Here is a 6,873-nt window from a genome sequence, read left to right on the forward strand (position 1 = left end):
CAGTGTTGCTATGGTGGGTTGTAAGAAATGGGCCATAGGGATTGGTGCTGTCGGTAAAGCCAACCTTTTTTCAATATTGCGAGGAATACGAACATCCTCATTGATTTCTCTATGTAGCAGATAAGAGGGAGACACTCAATTCCTTTATAATTAATGCTATAATGGAAGGGTGTTTTGTGTATCTGAATTCTTGTGCGTGCCAAACATCCATGCAAGGAAAAATTCTGTAATAGTGCTGCAGGAGGCTTTGATATTATTCCATCTGCAAATATAGATCAGTGTTGACAAGGTAAGTAAAATGATATTGGGTCTTCCTGGATGTAATGGGCAGTGTATGCTGTTTCTAGCCAGATCACTGGCAACATTTCATTGGATAGTTGACATCGGAAGGAGACAGACCATCTGGATTGCAATATGACCTAATTTTAGCTTCTGGAGACTATTTAAAATGTCATATTTATGCTAGTGCTTCCCCTAGCTGACAATAGATCAGGTGTTGAACTAAAGTTTAGAGAGGTCAAGTCCGTTGTACTTTATATAGTATATATATATATATATATATATATATATATATATATATATATATATATATATATATATATATTCATAGCATGTTTATTGCTTATTTGTTTCTTCACTTTTTTTTCCTCAAAGTGAAGACTTCGTAACCTTATGGAATACATTCTGTGTTGAAATAACCTGCGTCGTGTTCACATTTAACATCCTCTCCACTTTAGATCTAAGTACATTTCCACTGTCACTATCTTTTGTAAATACTATAAATACTGCAAAACAATATTTAGGGCTTAATTAGCTAAATACGAATGACTAGAAAATGCCATGCCTTAGTTGACCAGTAGATGTTTAAAGCATTTAAAAACGTTTTTAAGACATCCTCAAAACATCCAGCAGAACGTTTTGTATCCGTCCTCAAAACGTTCCCAAGATGTCTTGCAAGACGTCTTCGAGACGTCTTGTAAAACGTCTGATAGCCCAAATTTGGCGGTGCATTAGACAGTCTTAGAGACAGCTACAAGACATTTTAAGACATCCGACAAAATCTTGGTAAGATGCCTTGAAGTATTTAATATCTTGCCAAAACGTCTTCAAGATGTCTTGTAAATGTTTAAAATGGTTTTCAAGACGTCTTGCTTATCTTGTCAAGACGTCTTGAAGACGGCTTCTAGACCAATGTGTGTTCAGTGGGTAACTAGACATACTTCTGCGGAAAGCATACAAGCAAGCGCTCGGCCTACCACCGAGAACAGCGACACTCAAGCTCGAAGCCCTAGGAGTCCATAACACAATAAGAGAAATCATAGACGCCCACGTCACAAGCCAACGAGAACGCCTAGCCCTCACACCAACAGGCAAGAAGCTCCTAGCGCGCCTACGCTACCCCACACAGGGCCGAGGCCACGAAAAATCGATCTATCTGGCCCCCAACATTCGGGAGCATATCAAGGTTGCCGCCATCCCCAGAAGCATGCACCCGGAACATCATGCCGGTCATCGCCAAGCTCGCGCAAAGACTCTTCAGGGAAGATACGGTAACCTCCCCACCATACTATACAGATGCGGCGCAGTACCCACGAAAAGCAGCCATGGCAGTCATCGTTGTCAACCATAACCTTCAAGAGGTGGTCTCGATGACGGTCCGCACTGCCAACGCCCTCGAAGCGGAGGAGACAGCCATCGCCTCAGCCATCACCTCTAGAGAACACGTTACAATTATTACCGACTCCCAAGCAGCTTGCCGTAGCTATGTCAGGGGCAGAATATCTTCAATCGCTGCCCGACTCCTCAAACAAGCCTCGCAATTCCCCGACGTTGAAATAGTATGAACTCCAGGACATGAGTCCCACTGTGGAAATCAGCGTGCGCACGCTGTAGCCCGAGCTCATGCCACCCGGGCGCCACAAGAGATAGGGCTGCATCTATGGAGCCCGTACCTTTACAATACAACGCAATATTACAACACCACAGAGTGAACAGACGACAATAGCAACCCCCACACAAGACCCTCTCACGCAAAGACGCAGTAGCATGGCGACAATTACAAACCAACACATACCCCCATTTAAGCAGATTACACGCAATACACCCTGCACTGTACTCGTACAAACGCCCTTTGTAATGACTACACTTCTCTATATTCCACGACATGGGCGTGCCCCGAAATACAGGTAGCCCCGCATATACCCAACCCCACATCCGAGCAGTGGGAGGCTGTGCTGACTAGCTCGAACCCTCGCGACCAGCAACAACTGGTGCAGCGGGCCCGGGAGACAGCAAGAGCCGCAGGAGCCCTGGACTGAGGGCACCTCCCAGCCCAAGCAGAAAGACACCTGCTTATTTATTTTTTTAATGAATGTTTTTCCTCCTCCTCCTCCTGTAGCTGTCCATTAATTTGCTATAGCAATCGATGCTTCGCCTTTCGGGCGAAACTGCGACATTTTCTTTTCCACTCGGAAGCGCGTTTAGTTCGGGAAACTGGGCCTAATATGCACGAAGTTGATGGAATAGGATTGCCAACGGCTGCTGGTTGGCACATGGACGTTAAAACCGTGACTTACGCAGCAAATATCACCCCGCTACATTGTCAGGACTGCCCTTTACAGGCGTTAATTATTTGATAACATTTTGGAACAAGCAAACACGCATTTGGCGTGGTGCTGATACCGATACGACGTCTTGGAGGCTGCTGTACCGTTGTTTATATTCTTTAAAAATCGTTTACAGTATAGAGAATGGTTCACGTTCCACATTATGTGCTTGATCATCTGCCGAGCGGTTACTTGTACACATGACGAACTACTGCGTTTTGCAAAGCAACAGCCGATGTTTTGCGTTAAATGCACGTGTCAAAATGGCGAATGTGCCTTAATATACTTAACTTCAGTACAGACCCATAATAAGGTGAAACATATTGATCGAACAAAGGTGCGCTTGATACGCAGGATTGCCACCCCTGTGATGGTTGTCAAAACACCATCTGGAACATAAAATCAACCCAATCATACAAGCTGGTTTACTGCAAACGAGAACCTTGACATCGTCGTTGCTCCGGCTTCTTCGAGAAATAAAATTTGAACCGGTGTTCTGTCTTTTTCCCATTAAGAAAGCGGCACTTTATCATCGTAGACAGGGTCAGGAAATGCTAGTTGGAAAGGTCGTTCGTTCTGCAAGGAGCATATACAGGGTGTCCCAGCTATCACGCAGCACGATTTAAAAAAAGAGGAACGGCGTTACGCGAAGCAAACCTAGTGCATATTCTTTCCAGTGCAGTGAAGTAGCCGCCAGTAATTTTTTCGTTAATGAAATTTAATTAGCTAATTGTAATTCATTATCTAAATTTACAAGTACTGTTCTAATTATCGAAGTGTCAATGAGAAAATTGTAGAGCAACATGAAAAACTCCCGATACAGCTTTCAGTTACTCAATACGTGCTACATAAATGTGTTTTTCCGAGCGTGAAAGAAGCCTGTGAATACACGCAGAATCCGCCTTTTTTACGGTGCGACAGCGCATGCGCCCTGCCCTAGCGGATTTGTCGCGAAACGTTTTGGAAGGGATGCGCGCGCGACCACGCCGCCCTGTCTCGAGAAAAGATCACCCGAAAAAAAAAAAAAAAAACGCTCGGGCGCGCGCAACTGCAAACACTCGTGCCGTGTACCGCAGTTGAAACTCCACTGGTGCCTCGACGTCGGTGCAGTGCCGAAAATGTTAAGTGCAACTCCAATTTAAAACAGAAAGTGGCCAGTGTGTCGTTCGGACCACTGAGTGGTTTGGACTGCACCCTGAGCCACGTAGTTGCCGCCTTTAATTGATAGCTAGCAAATTTAACGAAAAATCCCTGCGCTACACTTGGGCGACTCCTAAAAACATCACGTTGCTAGTGAAGTCTTCTTGCAGCGTGGGCCCTCCCTTGCTGGTGGCGGCAGCACGCGCCTGAGTTCACGTACTTGTTTAAGGCGCGGTAAAACTGGGTTGTTACGAGACCGACAAGACGCTCACGCGAACGATTGGCCTGGGTCGCTGAGACCATCGTATACCAGGCCGACGACGCAGCTGACAAGCGCGAATTCTGTGACGGGTTTTCTTGTCGACGGCACCGACAAAATCAGCGTGCCGACCATCGTTCGACCGAACCCCGCGCGACCGGCCGTCGAACCAACAACGCGATATATCCGCAGCGCCTTCGCTTTCAGATATGATCGTGTAATATATACATAACTGTATTAATCGTGCTCAAAGTGAGTCAAAGATGCCTACGGAGTTGAAGTGCATACGCTTCAACCCTCTCATGCCGAGAACATGAAGTGTGAGCTAATGTTGATCATGTTCAGCGAAGGTCAGGCCTGGCGCCGTCGAGTTCTTGCACCTGCTACCGGCGCACCTGAACTGAAAAGTAAGCAGTTAGGGCAAAGGAAACTGCTTTTATGTTGGTTTCTGGCCTTACTGATTTGAAATAACCGACTATTCACTTCGCACGGCGCGTACAAAGTAAGCGGCAAGCGGCGACACATCGCTAGCTGTGCCAACCAACACTTGTACGTCACCGCACCCGTAGGCTGCGGGCCGCATTCGCTACGTAGATGGGTGGATCTGTACTTGTTGTTAGGCTGACAATTCCAGTAATGTGCTGTTTACCTGTGTCAAACAGGTGACAAGAGACGGTGCATTCGGAAAAGCAGCATCAACAATTGTCTCGCTCAGTTATACCAACGGTCTCAGCGATTGCATCCGCGTTTTTGCGAGAGAACAACACGACCTATAAATGAGCGCTTACGCGAGCACACATTTCTCTATTAATGCTTTATAGCACGTGCAAACTGTAAGTATGATGAAGTTAAAGAAAAGCGAGAATCAATAATAAATCAACAGCCCGTAATATATGTATCTGGATCACAATTGCCGTTGTTTAAGTAGTTCGGCCGCTCATATCGACTCGTCTCAGGGTGCAACAGGGCTCACATGCACAGAAATGTATGTATCACTATGTTTTAACATTACTTCATATCAGCGATGCACCTGCTCTCCAATATTTGATGCTAACAACGATCTGTGGCTGTAGATGTCGATGTATAAAAGTGCACTGCTTTGATAAATCCAGAGTGGAAAGCTGCGCTCAAAGACTTCTTGAATATGCGAAATGTCTAAGGAATGTGTAAAAAGAATACAAAAAGCGACCTCCAAGTGCAGAAATCAGCGACAATAAACTCCAAGGCAGCCACATCGGCAGATGGAACTCATTGTGCCTCTATCGGCCGCACTGTTCGTACAGCAGCGCACTGGGGCCTGCTCACCCAGTAGTCGGTGAACGCTACATTGCGTCCAGGAATGACATGCTGCCCCAGGAGAAGCCATTAATAATTATTCGCGATCCACGAAACGGACAACTGGCGCGCACTAAACATGGGCGCAAACGCACAAATCAACCGGCGAAATCCCCAGCACACTTCCAAAACATTTGCAGCAGCGTGCGGCAGAGGGCAGCACACGAAAATGAAAAAGGCGGATTGCCGCGCGACTGGCCGCTCCAGGCACTTTGCGTGTATTCGCAGGCTTCTTTCACGCTCGGAAAAACACATTTACGTAGCACGTATTGAGCAACAGAAAGCAGTATTGAGAGTTTTTCATGTTGCTCTACAATTTTCTCATTGACACTTTGATAATTAATGCAGTACTTATCGAGTTAGATAATTAATTACAATTAGCTAATTAAATCTCAGTAACGAAAAAATTACTGGCGGCTACTCCACTCTACTGGAAACAATACGCACTAGGTTTGCTTCATGCAATGCCGTTCCTCTCTTTTTAAATCGTGCTGCGTGATAACTGGGACACCCTGTATGTCTAACGGGCATTCGGCTTGTGAATCTCCGAAAGTCTGATATGCTTTCCATGATAAACGAACACTTCAGGCACGTCGTTGACTTGTGCACAAGTTCGACATTATCTCGTGAACGTACAGAGCAACAGCTGCAGTCTATTTACACTTTCCCTCAACACCGCCGCGGCAGTCACTTGAATTCTACGGCTGTTAACCTGAAAACAAAAAACCCTATGCGCATGCTGTTGCAGGCAAGTTCAATAATACATTTCTGCCTTGTCACTGCATTGACTATAGCTTGAGGAATGCTGTAGCGATGATTTTGAAACCGCCTGCAATAGTCAGTTCGGCTTCGTAGACGTGGCTTGCTGTAAATATGAGCGATTCCTTGAGGTTAGTGCTGCGAATGAACCCGAGTCTTGCCGTTTGAGAAAAAAATGTTGTGAACACGAACACGCTGTTTGCTGCCATAACGAGCACTGCGCCAACCTCACGCGGCGATTTTCAACTTGCCGACGGAGTCGCCCTCTCGTAACCATCGCCTCCAAGATTACCCACCGCCCGATCTCATAGGTAACGCCCCACAAATGTCAGAATGGCTCTTTGGTGGCGCTTTTCAATAGCCGATGGTGGCGCCGCCTAACAAGTGTGCCTATTTGCTGTCAAGCGAGCAGTTTCATTTAGCCGTGCTTTCAGCAAAATGGCGGATAGCGCCACCAAAGATGAGTACATATATTTCTTCACATAACAATTGCAAATTGAATCAACTACTACAAAACACTGTCCTATGGTGAAGCAATTTCCTGTCTAGGTGCTGGGCATCGCTGACCACCTCTAGTGACGGCATGGCACACCTTCTGTGGCGAAGAAGCCTCTTAATGGTGTAGGCACACAGCCAGACAGCTAGGCTTGTTTCTGTATGGCATACAAGACCGTCAGCACCATTCGTGGTGGCAACAAAATGTGAAATATGTGCACATCCTCTGAACAGCAAATGTTCCAATAATGGGGTCACATGCTGATCAGTATTAGGCTG

The sequence above is a fragment of the Dermacentor silvarum genome, chromosome 7 (genome assembly GCF_013339745.2).
Source record: "Dermacentor silvarum isolate Dsil-2018 chromosome 7, BIME_Dsil_1.4, whole genome shotgun sequence".
NCBI classification, from domain to species: domain Eukaryota; kingdom Metazoa; phylum Arthropoda; class Arachnida; order Ixodida; family Ixodidae; genus Dermacentor; species Dermacentor silvarum.